Genomic DNA, 16,149 nt, shown 5'->3' with positions numbered 1-16,149 from the left:
CTAAGCCACATTTGCAAAAAGAGCAACTTCATCTAAGCCAAATTCCTGAACTACCTTGGTCAACAGTAGCCACTGACATATTTGAGTGGAACAGTCAGCATTACTTAGTGTTGGTAAACACGCATTTGAACTAGTTTGGATTGATTTGCTACATAAACTAACATCCAGTGCTGTTATTATTAAGATGAGACATCATTTCTCAGTCCCTGGTAGTCCACACAAAGTTATTTCTGTTAATGATACCTAGTTCGCCAGTCAATTGTTTCAGAGATGTGCAGAAGAGTGGGACTTTATCCATGTTAGTACTAGTCCTGAATACCCACAGTCAAATGGCCTTGCTGATCGTGCAGTACACAGTGCAAAGCAATTACTAGAGAGGTCAAAGTGTGACAATACCAATATCTTCTTGAATGTAATTAATCACAGAAATATACCCCGTGACAACCAACTTGGCTTACCTGCTCAGGGATTTCAGTCTGGGCAAACCAGAACAGCCTTGCCTATTAGTTCTAGTTTGTTGGTGCCTAATGCTTGAAAACAGAGCAATCAAAGTCCAACATTTTAAGAAGTGTTCTTCTCAGAAGTCCAGCTATGAGAAAATGAGCAGATTTCTTTGTCCATTGAAAGAAGGTGAGACAGTGAGGATGCAAACTGCAAAAGGTTTTGATCAAATTGGTCAAGTGAGAGGTGTATATGTGCAGAGCCAAGATCCTACTTGGTATCTGAGGCTATAGAATACAGGAGAAACCATTGACATCTTCTTCCTGTATCAGAAGTGATATCACAGCATCGTACCTGTGATACAGACTCTAAATCTCAGAGCAACCCTGACAATGTTCATAACTAAGAACATGTCTCAGTATCCATTCCCATTCCTGATGATGTCCCAGTTGTCCCCAAAGTTGAACCTTTCTTGAAGACAGTCCCCATTGCTAGATCCAGTTCTGACTTTTATGTTAGATGCTCAGGTCATATTTCTACACCTGGTGTAAAATACACAGCAACCTGGACATGATTGTTTTATATGTGTCTAATTTTGTAGGATTGCATGTCAAAGAATGAGTTCTATATAATTGCATGTCAAAAGATCATTTCTGTACAATTGCATGTCATTGAATACTGTCATTTAGTGTATGATCTATTTCTCAAAGAGGGAGGATGTAGAACAGGGCGTGTGTATGTACCTTTAAGAAACATTTCCAGATGTAGGCACTTCCATATAAATAGTGAGCACGTGCAGGCAGCATTGCCATTTTGAGAGAACAGCTGGAGTGTTAACATGTATGAGTGTGGTAGTTAGTCTGTTTATAGGTTTATTTAAGTTTAAATTACAAAGCCTCATTCCTGATGTGTTTGTGTCTAATAAAGCTGCTTGAACTGAACTCACAAATGTTTGTCTGTTTTATCCTGACCAGACGAGCTACAGCAGTGAAAGCTCAACACCTGAAAAAACATTTGTCCTAGAAGTCCTATTATGATAAGACCAGCAAACTGCTCAGTGCATTACAAGGAGGGGAGATAGTGAGGATGCAGTCAACAAAAGGTTTTGATCAGACTGGATTTGTGAAAAGTTTGTCAAGAGCCAAGACTGTATATTGTGGAATTGCAGGGAATAGAATTTAAGTAGAATCATAAGCATTTATTATCAGTTTCCAAGCCAGTGTTACAGCATCTTGCCCGCAATAAAGACTCTAGTTCTCAGGGTGACTTATCCAATGTTCTAGTTCCAGAGGACATTCCAGCAGATATTCCTTTTCCTGAGAATATTCACAAGAGTTCTAAAGCAGAACTTTCACCATTTACTGTCCCTGTTGCTAAACCCAGTCCTAACTATTACATTACAAGATTAGGTCGCATTTCCAGACCTAGTTCCAATTACACAGCAACCTGGACATGAATGTTGTTTTGTTCATTATTGTCTGTATAATTTGCATGCCTATTCAAATGTCATTATCACTGCAAGACAGCTCAGTAAAGAGGGAGGATGTAGATCAGAGTGTGTATGTACCTTTAAGAAGCTTTCCAGTCAACAGGCTTGTGCATATAAGTACTGAGCACGTGCAAGCAAGAGTGCCATGTTGAGTGAGTAGCCAGAGTGAGAGCATGGATGTGTGTAGTAGTCAGTCAGTTAAAGTTTAATGTTCCTGCTATTCATCCTGATGTGTTTGTATGTAACAAAGTACGTAAACAAACCCCCAAGCCCCATTGTCTTATTCAGATATACAAGACGAGCGACACTTATCACTTAACTTTAGGTACTTTACGCTTTTGCTGCAAGCACGCACATTTTTCAAAACACCTTCGATTTTCCTCATTCAGTGCAAAAAACCTGCACTTAGCTTATTTTCATATATACATAGCAGCATTCTTTGAAGATAACTGTTATGTACCCGTGAAGTCCCAGACTAGAAATACCACCCCTTCTCTTTGGACTCTTCTTGATTAATGCATGGATGGGAGCAGCAGACTGTGGCTTAATGATTTCCAGATGAGTACAAACTGAGTATCATTTTCCTCTTCCCATCAATCACAATGGTTCATTAGTAAGAGCTGGACATAGCCTATGCTTGGTGCAAAAATATTGTTTTGGTTTGACAGTTCCTGCCATCTACTATACTGAGAAAAAAACATTTAAGGTAGAGTCTGTTATTAAGAACCCAGGATATACATAGATAGGGATCTCCCATTTGTGCAACAAGTTGTATCTATGATAAAACATACTTTTACTTGGATATGTATAGTATAGGGTTGGGAGGGTGGCTTAATGGTTAAGGTGTTTGTCTTACAAACACAAGGGGCAGGGTTTGAGCCCCTCAAGGGATAACTGGCTAGGCTTAAAATGGCTTGCAAGGGCAGTTAGCCTAGTACTAATCTATGATCTATTAGCTGCTCTGGGAAGTCACTATCCTGTTGTGCATTTCAACTTCCTGCAAGCAGACAAATTCTGCAGTCTGTTGATTAAACATCTGGTTTCACTCTGGCTTTAGAAATTTGCATTATTCAAACAGAATTTAAAAGCCATCCCCCTTCGCAGTACCCTACCATCTCCTTAAATTGTGTTTTATGACTTTTTTAATGGACTGTGACTGACCATCTCCTCTTTGAGAACCTGTGCTAGGAGTATACTAACAGTCATGCAAATGCTACCAACCTGCAGTCAGTCTTAAAATACCTGTAGTGGCAAGCATGATAAATTTGTCACTTAGCAGCTCTCTCTCCTTTAGAGCAAACTTTACCCACCCTTTAAAAATGCAGGTTTTTCACAATTTTAAAGGGACACTGATGATCACACAGGTAATTGTATTTCCAACACAAAGGAGCAGCTTTCATGTTTCTAGTTGTCATTTAGGATGTAATATCATGAATGAACCTCACTCTCTCCTGCCATATTGCTGCATATCATCTTTATGTCAATGTTTGTTAATAACAAATGCTTATTTAATTTTTTAATTTCCATTCCTGAAGAAAGCACTAAGATCATCAACCCAGCTGGAGGGTCTTTGAACACACTGCATGGAAATAGGACATTGGTTGGCTACAGGAGTCCTACTGCCATGATTGTAAGGGAGTGAAGTAGAGGTGGATGGAAATTCTTTTTTTAAATACATTTTTGGGATGCTAGCAGTCTTTTTAATATATGTGTTTATATACACACAAATGCAACAGTTAAAACTATTTCCATGATGACTACTTACAGCTCAGCAATTTTCTGTGTGGGGTTGTAACCCTTGCAGTTTGCAGTCATTGTTGGCGAGGGGGTAGAGCTCTACTGTTACATTCTCATTGTTTACTAGCATATGCCTAATAACTATTTCCAATATTACTGCATGCAAGGAATGCAGTTCCTACATTAATGTTGCTATTGTCCCGTATGGAGTTTTCTTTACTTGGACACTGCATGATACATATTACTGAATGTTAAAATGCAAAAAAAAAAAAAAAAGAACAGATCGATCTCATACTGTGGTGTTAGGTCCAGGAATTTGCAGATTGGGGCACAGTCTGCAAAGTAGACCACGAGGGGGATGAAAGTAGAAACATGGGTCTGGAAGGGTTATAGAAAGATTACTTGGAGCTGTACTGGTAGCATGAATGAAAAGACAATATACATTCATTTGCACATCGTTTTGGTGTAGCTGTAGTAGTAGAAGTACATAAAAGCAAACAGCATATTTACAGATAGCACCAGATGTTTCAAGGCACACCTAGGATAGATGGTTGGTTAGCTTTTCAAGTCACAGCCCCTTTCTGTAGTGGCACAGTTTGTGCATGCATTCTGATATCCAAGCATATAGTCATATTAAAGATGATGTCACCACTGTAAGTACCAAAGCCAATGTAAATATTTTTTTGCAAGTAAATAATGATTTCTGTGAAAATAGTAAAGCACAGTTAATTGAAACAAACACAACAGGTTGACAAAGTATATGTCATGAAAATGTAAAAAATCCCAAAAAGTAAATACTCAGTTCAGGCATATACAAACATAAACTAGAGAAATGCTACTTTTCCACTGATTGCAGCAGATACTATATCTTGTGTGACAGTACTCCTGTCATACTAGATCAGTCAGTGTTGCTTAATGTAATCAAATAGTAGGGGTAAGTCAATTTTATCCACAACTGGCCTGTGTAGCCATCAGTTACAGACACTTCACTGACTGTGTACACCTGAGATGTCTGCTGTGATAAAAAATAAATAAATAAATAAATAATTGCTGCAGAATGTATCTGAAGTCTGTTTCACGTAAATGTGCAGTAACCACAGTAATGTATTATGCCCTACATCACACAGATGTACACTAGTCCAGCATAGCCAGATTAGTGTCAGTTTCAACTGAGCAAATGACAAAAAAAGTTTTTTTTTTTACTCACCCCAGTAGTGTAGAGGGATAAAGCCCTAACTACGGTCCAGCTGAGTCAGGTTTGATTAGCAGAGCAGGTGACTGAAGGAGTGGCAGGGAGGAATGGGCATGCCCATTCTTGGGAGGAGCACACTTGCACCTGACACTCTTTAAGGTGAGGCATAGTACAAAGAGGAGAGTTGGCCTCAGATGCAACTAGTGAGCATGGGGAACCTGAAGAGGAAAAAGTGGGTAGGGTGTATAAAATAACCCCCGACCAGCTGGAAGCACAGATGGCCAAGCACCCAGGATTTGTTTTGTCTGGCCTGGTATTTTTGCGCTATGCTGCAGATAGACACTTAGATTCCCCAGACTGTAGATTTCAGATTTTTTTTCCATTGGTTAGTTTGTTTCTTGAGTGATACTTAAATACACTGAGTATATCTGTAGTCTTGTCTTTTCTGATAAGATTCAAGGCTGAATAAACTACAAGCACTGTTGATGACTCCTTGGTGGTGAATTTCCCGCTTATACTCCCATTCCTTTCTCTGCTATTTAGTCTTGGTGATTTTTAACCTGCCACCCCTTACTGTAAATTGAGCTTTGCAAGTCCTCCCTTTTTACACTGCTGTTGATATCTTGAATTATTTATTTGCCTTTGCCTGTGCTTATTTTGCCCCTCATTGCCTATTCTACCGATTTACTGCTCTTAATTCATTATCTGGCTTATTGCTGGATAAAGTAGTATATTTTTACACTCTAGCAAGCTCTTTTCTGTGTTTTTACATCAAGAGGACTCAGGATTTTCCATCAAGTGGTAGTGGTTGTAGCCTGATATGTATAGGCTGGGAAAATGCACTAAAGATTCCTTTGTGTAGTCGTTATATTGGCCAGAGGCTTTTTAATCAGTTTACCTTGTTTTTAGTTCCTGTATAAGTTCTGTACAGTTGAGTGGCTCTTGGCTCATTTCCACAAAGTGAAGTACTTTTATTGAGTGATCACACGTTTATAAGCTGTTTAAAGTACACTGCTGCTGATATCTTTAATTACTTATTGCCTTTCCTTAAGTTTAAAATTTGTTTGTGATAGCACTGCGGTCACTCTTTTACCATTTATTTACATTTGGAGGACTGTGATTATTCTTCTAGTGGTGGTAGGTGTTTGCCTGGTATATATGAGTTAGGAAGTGCACTAAAGGGCTCTTAGTGCAGCCATTTTATTAACCAGAGAGCAGAGTAGTTGGTTTTCTGTATTTCCAGTACTGGTATAAATTTGGCATATTTGCATGAAGCTGCTTACCGTTGCAGCACCCTGTACAGTTGCAAACCTCTAGAAGCAAATTTTCTCTTTAGAACTGACTATAAAGTGATACTCTATAAAGCAGTAATTATAAAGTAAATAACTTGCACACTGACAAGCTTAGAGCAGCTAGTTTAAACACAGAGTGGCAATACTATTAAATTTAGTATTTTGTAGCCTAGTCTGTCTCCAACCCCCCTCAACAGAAGGACCCTTAATAGCCTTCTCTTAACTGCTGTATTCCACACCCTTTTAGCTCACCAACTAAAGGGACTGGACAACTTGTATATCAATTTCCTCATTTCTCTGCAGCCAGCCTGGTGGATATGGGTATCTTGAGACAGTGTAGCAATTGTCTCATATTTGCAGACAACCACTTAATCCTTAAAATAACAGATATAGTATGCGAGAGGTGCACATACACAATGTCACTGGAGGCCAAACTCTTGCACAGAAACGCATATCAGGTTGTCAAAACTATGGACACAGCACACAATACACACACCACACACACAGACCTACATATGCTGAGGCACTTAAATGCAATCTTCCTAAACAGCAAAGTCCTCCTAGACCACCTATCAGCAAAGATTATCCACAGCAACCCCAAAAGTACTCAACAAAAGCAACACCTAACACCATACATACAGTCACAATCAGCGAAGCCCCAAGTAAAAAAGTCCATTGGGCAAGCAAGCATATTTCCCAGAACTCTAGTCATAGGGGACTCCATTTTAAGACATGCCTCTCCAATCAGGCTGAACAAGGAGAAGATAATGGTTAGTTGCCTTTGTGGAGTCTAGATCCATCTAATTACAGACATACTGAAGTCACTGCACCACTGGTACTGGTATGATTACGTCATAGTCTGTATAGTTGTAAATGACCTGAGATGTACCTCCCTAAACTATGTGAAGAGAGCCATTATGGATCTCTCTGACTGTGAGTCTCAGGTGGTATGATATGAGCCTAGCACTGAGCAGCACATTACCTTCTCGAAGGATGTGCCACAGTATGAACAAAAGATTATTGATTTTAACAATTGGCTGAGTTTCTGGTGTCATTCTAAGGGGGTCCAGTTTTTGTCAGCATGGGATGACATGGTTAACAAACCATGATGCTTTGTCAAGGATGGTCTGCACCTATCACTTTTAGGCTTTTGAATACTAGCTAAAACATTATCCTCCCCCATAAAGACTTTTGTAGGCAGTGCCAAATTGAAAAACCTACTGATATAGTAAAATCAAATCAACCGAACCTCAGGGTGTTACTGCTCAATATCAAATGCTAAACTCCCTCCAAGCCTTCCTTACCTTAAGTATAGTCTGTGCAGTTATTGAGACATGGTTTAAAGCTGCAGACAGTACCCTGGCAGTACAGCGTTTCAGTGCTTTCCACACTTTTAGATCATTAGCTGCTAAGACAAGGACTAAAGGTGGAGGTGTCTCGATATACATCACTAATAAGCATACCTCTAGGTTGATAAAACATGATGATGCTCAGGAGTTTCTCCATATGAAGGTCACCGTAGATAAAATCCTGTACCATTTACTAGCAATCTATAGGTCCCCTTCTCTGTCCCTTGAAACTCATAGTGCATACTTAAGCCTACTGGAGACACTCACCATCCAACCTAACACCTTTCTTATGGGGGACTTTAATTACCTTTCTATAGACTGGGAATTCTGTGTGGCCACAAATCTGCAGGTACAGAGATTTATTGACTTAGTAACTACAAACACCCTTAACCAATTAGTATGTATGCCCACTAGAGGTTCCAACATTCTAGACCACATACTCACAAATATGGAAGAATGCTGCACTACCCCTATTGTTACATACCCCTGTTATGGTCCAACCATAAAGCTGTCTCCTTTGAAATCAAAATCAACTTGGTAACCCCAGTAAACTCAGTAACAGTTAGGAAATATTCCAAGGCAAGCTACCTTTTAGTAAGCCATAGTTTATCAAAATTCATTGCCCCTCCAAACCCAGAGAACACAGCAGCTTATGAAGAACTGTTCACAGAAATGCTGCACAACCATGTCATTGTTGCATAAAGGCTGCTGTACCTACCAGAAGTAAGCCCCAGTTCCAAAAAAAACACCCTGATGGCATTCCAAAACAAAGAGGTTATACAACAGAGGGAAAAAAAATCATAGCTAAAATCAGGAAGTGTAACAACCATAAAGATAAGGACTGTCTCATCAAAATAAACCAGCAGCTAAGAGGCCTATTTAAGTCCGATAAAGCCATTCTGGAGGTCAAGATAGCCTCCAAGGCAAAAGACAACCATAAGGCCTTTTTCAGCTATGTCAGAAACCTTAAAGGCAGTGCACACACAGACACACACCAGTGTGCCGGACTAGTGGTTAACTGTGCCACATTAACTGCGCCTGGCGAGAGTGCGAATCTGCTGGCTGACAAATTCAGTTCCAACTTTACCCTCCTACTCACCCCCAGCTACCTCCCAAGAAATATCTTCAAACATAACCCTTCCAACTTTAAATAGAGAGCATGTCCTGGCTGAGCTTGCTAAGGCCAAGAACAAAGCCTCAGTGGGCCCCAATAATATCCCGGGATGCCTCCTGAATAGTCTAAAATATGAACTATCAAGGCCACAGGAAGTGCTATTTAAGTATAATCTTAAAACAGGCTTTGTGCCTTGAGAATGGAGGACTACAACGGTCATCCCTCCTCTTAAGGGCAGACCATCAACAGACTCATTAGTCTGACTAGTCTTATATGCAAACACATGGAAAGAATTATCATGGAAACCTTCAGACACTGGATTCTTCTCAGTTTGGCTTTGTCAAATGAAGGTCATGCCTACTGAACCTGGTGTACTTCTTTGAGAAGGTTTCAAGGCAATGGATATGGGTAAAACAGTGCATACTGCCTACTTTGACCTAGCCAAGGCATTTGATACAACACTCCATTTAGGCATTGTATGCAATCTTATGGAATTAAGCAGTAAGCCCCGTATAAGATGCTGGATAGCTAGCTAGCTCACAGGAAGTTAGGACTGGTGAGACCACCTCCACAAGGAGGCCAACCACCAATGTAGTCCCTCAAGGTTGTGTGCTGGGCTCACTCCTCTGTGGTGTTTACTTCTAAGAAGTCAAGGCCAATGTCAAAAGTCTGTGGCTGACCAAGTTCATTGATGGTTGCAAACTGGAAGGAGTCATAAAAGCCCTTCAAGACACTAACATCTTACAAGAGGATCTAACACAGACAAATGACTAGTGCCAAAGACGCATCTTAAAACTCAGTGTAAAGAGATGCATTGTGGTACCTTTGGGAAGTCGACCACCCCAGGAAACTATGTCATCAATAAAACTTCCCCAAGAGTTGACCCACTAGTCAGGGATCTGGAAATGCATGAAGACTGTAATCTGGCCTTCCACCAACATTTATCCAAAGTAGTAAGGAAGTCCTTCTAGCTTGCTCAACTTATAAGTAAGTGCAAGGCATCTAGGTCTAGGGAAGTCATTGTACTACTATAATCAGCCCCTTCGGTATGTACCTTACCAGACACACACAGCAACTGAATGTCCACGGAGGTTCCTTACAAAAAAGAATGCAGGACATAAACTCAATGTCATATGAAGATCACCTCAAAGCCATATCTCTATACTCAGTGTTCTACTGACTACTGAGAGGTGATCATGCCTGGCATACAAGGCATCCCAGGACTCCACTCTAATGAATCTTTTGCACATCTGGAAAACAAACAGCATCATAACTACTAGATCTAAAACCTAAATTTTGCTCACAACGTAAACAGGACAAGTTGGAGAGAGAGACAAGTGTCTCAGAGAATTCCCTTTCTCTGGAAAAGGCTCCTCATCCAAGTGAAACAAAGTTCCTCCCTAATTCTATTTGTGTAACTTGGACCACTGAATGGGAAATTGAAAATTCATCCTTTGTATGATGCCTAGTGAGGTATGGCTCCATTCCTCTACTCACCCCACCTCCATCTTTAAACTTATTGAAGATATTCACCCTAACCCCAGACCCACAAATCAACTACCCGCCATGGCCAACCCAATACTTTCCAATGCTCCCAACACAATTTTCCCATCAGGTAATGAAACTAACCACATTCTTTTCAACATTTACCTCAGAAGCATCTGCAACAAAAGTCATGATATCCATGCATGTCTAGAGTTTTACTACCCAGGCATACTAGTTATCACTGAAACTCGGCTAAAACAAGAAATAACTGACAATGAAATTATTCCCTTAGGTTTTAACATACTCAGAATGGACAGAAATCTTAAAAGAGCAAGTGGTGTTGTTGTTATTTATGAAAACAACTTAGAAATAACTCCTGGCCATCTAAATATCTCAAAATTTAATAATGCTTAACTTCTGATTGCATACCTTACAATCAACCAAAAGAAATCTATACGTATCTCGGCAGTATACATGCCACCGGGCAACAGTATTACCATAGCCGAAAATATACTATACTGGATATCTGACAACATCTTCCAGGAAACCTTCATCTTAGGTGACCTTAATATAGGCTGGCAATCTATAAACAGCAGCAACCCCAGCGGCTGTAGTCACCTATTTGGCCTTACCCAACTAATAAACTCCACCACCAAAATCAACAAAATCTCTAACAGGCAGTCCATGCAGGACTGGATATTGACAAACAAATCCCATAATATAAAATCTTCTGGTTGCTTACCAGATACTATAAGTGACCTCCTCCCAAACTATGTAATCAGACAACACCTTGGTTCACCCAAACAAATAATCTATAAGCACAAATGCAATTTAACCAAATTTAATAAAGACATACTTGTTACAGCTCTGTCCCATTACAACTGCCCCTAGATGAAGCAGTTACTCACTTCAATTACACGTTCCTAAAAGTACTAAATTATTTAGCACTGTTTAGGGCAAGAAGGTTAAAATCTAACACAGCACCATGGCTGGCAAAAAGAGACCAAACAGCTGATACTATAAAGAGATAAAGCACAGAAAGGATGGTGTAAGAATAAAACATAACATGCCTACCAAAATTTTAGATATCTCAGAGACCATACCAAGATCCTTGTTAAATATGACAAGAAATCATACTGCAGTTATCTCCAAAAAAAAAACACCAAAACAACTCCAAGCTATTTTGGTCATCTCTAAATAAGCCGCTACACCCTGGCCATGCCACTGTATCCTGTCCTGTTTCAAACAACAGAGAGTTCATAGCCACTCAGTTCAACAGTCATTTTATTCAGCCAGTGTCTTCACTAGTCAATGACCACCTTCACCCTCCAACTTCCATCTATTTTAGTTTTCAGCCCGTCCCAATATCAAGTATAAAAAATTATGAGCCAAGTTAAAAGCAACAACCTCAGCTGCCAATAACCTTCCCACTACGTTCCTCAGGAATAGGTGCAGAAGTACTAGCCTTTGCTGTCTCCATTTTAACCAGTTGGTCAGTAACTTAAAACTATGTCCCATCAATCTGGAAAAAATCCATTATTATACCCCTTTGCAAAGGAGGTACTTCAGCAGAGTTAACAAACTATTGCTGTTTTATCACCCTTCTCTAAAGTCATTAAGAAATGTATTCACTCTCAGGTTATGACACATATAACCAAAAAACAACCTCCTCTCCAACACCCAGCATGGTTTCAGGCCCAGCCACAGTATTACTACTACCCACTTCAACTTCACCAACATAGTAAACCAATACAAAAATTAGGGCAACCTTGTTTCTTTCATTTTCCTTGACCTTTCCAAAACATTTGACACAGTGTCCAACCAAAAGCTCCTCTCTGAACTTGCAACACTAGGTCTCACTTACCCCTCCCTCTCCTGGTTTCACAGTTATTTGTGTGATTGTCAGCAAGCAACTTAATGGCAACAAAACCTTTCAGCATTTCAACCAATCTCTATTGGTGTTCCCCAAGTTTCCGTACTCATCCCCTTCTATTTAATATTTCCATAAATATACTTCATACTACTATAACACTTGTCTCTCTCATAAAATATGCTGATGATTCACAAAATTACAGGAAATCACTCAACAATCATTCACTGACATTGAAATATGGCTAACAAGTTCTAACTTGCTGCTTAATGCCAAAAAAATAAAATAAAAAACAAAACACACACACACACACACACACACACACACACACACACATACACACACACACACACACACACACACACACACACACACACACACACACACACACACACACACACACACACACACACACACACACCAACAAAAAAAAAAACAAATGTATGCTATTCACACTCCAAAGCAACATGTTAAGCAGAAGCACACATTTTATTCATATTACCTCAAGTAATAACACAAAAATAGAAACTGTAAGCCAAATTAAACTACTTAGAGTCATAATAGATGACAACCTCCTATATGATCACCACATACTTCATTCCATCAAGGAAACTCACCAAAAACTCGACTCCCACCACCTAACAGATCACTCAAGGATTGCCTTAGCAGTAACATACATCCTTCCTTCTCTATCATATGCTCCCACTATTCTTACAAATATTAACATTATGTATAAAGCTAAACTAGCCTCCTGCTACTTCAAAATAGCTAAACTTGCAACCAACCAACCTTATAAAACACACTACTGCCTTGCATTAAAATAATTAAACTGGCCTGAACTCCCAAACCACTTGACATACTTACAACTAATCATTGCCCAAAACCTATTGTACTTTCCAGACAAATGCCCAACATTACAAAATACTCTACTGAACTATTCACCCACTAGAGAACTTCAATCAAGCAATAAATTTTTACTATGTATCAGTAAGACATTCAACACTGCTGGAGACTTTGTCTACTCTCATTATGTGTCAAAAACTCTGGAATTAAATCCCTACACAGTGAAAACAGATAGAAAACTTAAATAGTTTCAAAATTTTGCACTTATGCCAAAGATGACTCTGTTCTTCCTGTTCACCTGGCTAGTTTTACATTTCCCCATCTATTACAGCCAATTTGCTTCCCAATCTTTTTGTAGCTTATCACTCCTCCTCATACTGCACTTGTTTCTCTAAACTCTTAATGTTCCTCCTCCTCCTCTTACACCCCACCACTAACTGCAATTCTTACTCTGTCCATTTATCTTCCTGTTCATTTCCATAACTTCTCTATTCATATTTCTCTTATCATTTTTAAGCTACATTTTGCTTGTCTGTATTTTCCCTGTAGCCATCATGCTTTAAATATATTAATTGTTACTGTATGTTATTTCTCTATTCAGTAATTAGCCAATTTGTGTTAATTTCTCTTGACTTGTTTTTTTGTGTTATGTTATATTCTTGTAGAAAATATTTTAAAACATTTGAAAATCATATAAATAAGCTCATGTATAGATGTTTTTATCCTACAATTATTGAAGTATGTCATGTGTAACTTAAATGTGGAGCTTTTCTCCCAGGGCCTCCACTGAAAATGGGTTTTGCCTAGTCGGACTTTTCCTAGTCAACAAAAACAAATAAATAAATAAATACTTCTCTGATGGACAGCGACAGTCACTAAATCATGTTATAACCCTCAATCATCCCTTGTATATAAATCTATAAAACATATAACTTGTGGGGCACATTTGGTATTCATGGCTAGGCTTATTAAGACTCGTATACACCTGTGAACTTATAAGAGCTGTATTTGGCCCCAACAATACAGGAAAAAGTCTGTGGGAGGTTAGGAGAATGCTGGTAGACACAGCATGGATGTGAGCCACTGGGGCTCAGGCCAGTATCACTGAGGTTCCCGGGGACCAAAAAAAAAAATCATCTACTTTTATCCACAGTCAAATCCCACCCCCATGATCAGCACTTTTATTTAGTTCTGCATACACTTCAGATGTTTGATTATGATAATAAATAACAGGCATGTAATGCATTTCAACCTGACTTCATACAAACTGTAGCCACAAAATAAACTGTAGTCTTGCAAAGTCAAAATAATGAGCAAAGAGCAGCAGTAAGTCACTTTCTTTCACAAACAACCCTATCGATTATAGCTACTTTTTCTGTGTACATCCCAGATGCAGGCAGGGTTGGCTTGTGTTATTGGACTGCAGCCCCCCCAGCTGTAAATGAAAAAAACAGAATTGTAAAATAATTATCTGCTAGTCCCAATACTGTGCTTGCATGCTCAGCAAGTTCCAATCTGGACTGCTGTTTAACCAGTCCGGATTATGAAGAGAAGGCATCAGTGTACAGATGCCCAGACGTCTGTGCAGTTTGTAACCACATACGCTGGAAGGAGATCAGACTGCAACATCTGCAGTCATGTACATGGATGGATAGCAACTGATTGGCTCCTGGGAAAGGAATTTGTATTTGGCACTCTCACTGCAAGGAAATTGGGTTCAGAAGCTGCTGCAATGGAATATACAGGTACGTGTGTGTGTGTGTGTGTGTGTGTGTGTGTGTGTGTGTGTGTGTGTGTGTGTGTAATGCCCCAGTTAAATATACCTGGTGGCAAGAGTAACCCAGGCTCAAACCCTGCACCTTGGGTACATGTAGCAAGACCCTGAATTCCCTACCCACCACCACTTGTGAAAACTGTTTAGATTTTTGCCTTCATATTTCTGTTCTGTTCCTCATAAAATCTGTGGTTTTCTGGATTTTTATAATCAGGGAAGGATGGAATTCAATAAATAATGACAGGCATTTCAATTTCAGACTTCAATTTCTTCAGAAAATACATGGTAACTCAAAACCTATTATTCTAGCAATTTTCTAAGTTTATAAGATCAATATTTAAAAATTGTTTGGAGCTGTTTTCCCCCATTATTGGCTTTGTCCAGGTCGTTTGTGCCAAGAGGTTGAGAGCTAAGGTGAGAACTGAATTCACTAAATGATAGCAATTTAAGTTTTAGTTTTCCTGTCTTTCAAGAAACAGGTGATTTGGCATAGTGGTATGTTGCTCTGACTGTAGTGCACAGGGTCCTGGATTCAAGACTTGGCAGTGAAATACATGGTAGTAACACAACATTTTATTCTAGCAACTTTCCAAGATTATACAAGCAATGTTTAAAACGTATCCCTGTTTTTTGGCTTTTGTCCCACCCCCAGACCCCCAATTTTTTTCCAGATTTTTTGTGCTGCAAAGTTGAAAGATATAGTTGAGTGTTGAGTGGATTTTTCAAGGAGCTGAGAGCTTCAGGGGAAGAGAAGTTTAGTGCTGCTCTTGCTGAGTCTGCTTGCATTGTTATTAGCATAACAGGTTGAATACTTGCTTTTGATGCAGAAGGCTGAGGGTTCTACTCCCACAGTATTTAGATGCATTGCTGATACTGTATTGTGTTGTACTTTTAAAGGGGGTAGATCCTGCAGTCCTGAGAATATCCTCTTTGGTGGAGATACCTAGTAACTATGAACCTGTTATCAGTTTGCCAGCCATTCCCTATTGCAATATTACTAGCTTATCATTTTTTTTAATGTAACAGGCAATTTATTCCTCAAGGGTAACAGGCACTTTATTTGTAGATGAAACAATGAAATATAAATGTGTTTGTTAACAGCAACCTCTTAATTAGTTATGGATCTCTTTAATGTGGAATTATTTAGATGACTTTTACTTCTGCAGAGATTGTGCATATTTACTGATACTGGTGGATTGTAGAAGTTTGAGTAGACTTTTATGATGGAAACATTCTGAATTGGGCAGTTTTGTCATTATTGGTGCATGCATTTTGCTTCATTGTTTACTGAAAAAATGTTCAAAACAAGAAATTTGAAATGCCCTCTAACAACTGTACTGTATTATACAAGGAATATAATTTAATACAATCAGGAAGGTTGTAAATTGATTATCTGACCAGCTCAGGTATGCCCCATCCCATTTCTTGGTTGGATGTGTTCAATTAGGAACCAGTTAAATCAACTTTCTACAAGCACAAACTTTTTTTGTTACTGAATATTTTCACTGATTGAATCTGAATGCTACTGAAAGTGATGAAGGCAGATTGAAGCAATCAATTCTC

This window comes from Protopterus annectens, chromosome 8.part0, assembly GCF_019279795.1.
Source record: "Protopterus annectens isolate FY-2018-M chromosome 8.part0, PAN1.0, whole genome shotgun sequence".
Taxonomy (NCBI): Eukaryota; Metazoa; Chordata; order Ceratodontiformes; family Protopteridae; genus Protopterus; species Protopterus annectens.
Note: the sequence above shows the minus strand (reverse complement) of the source record.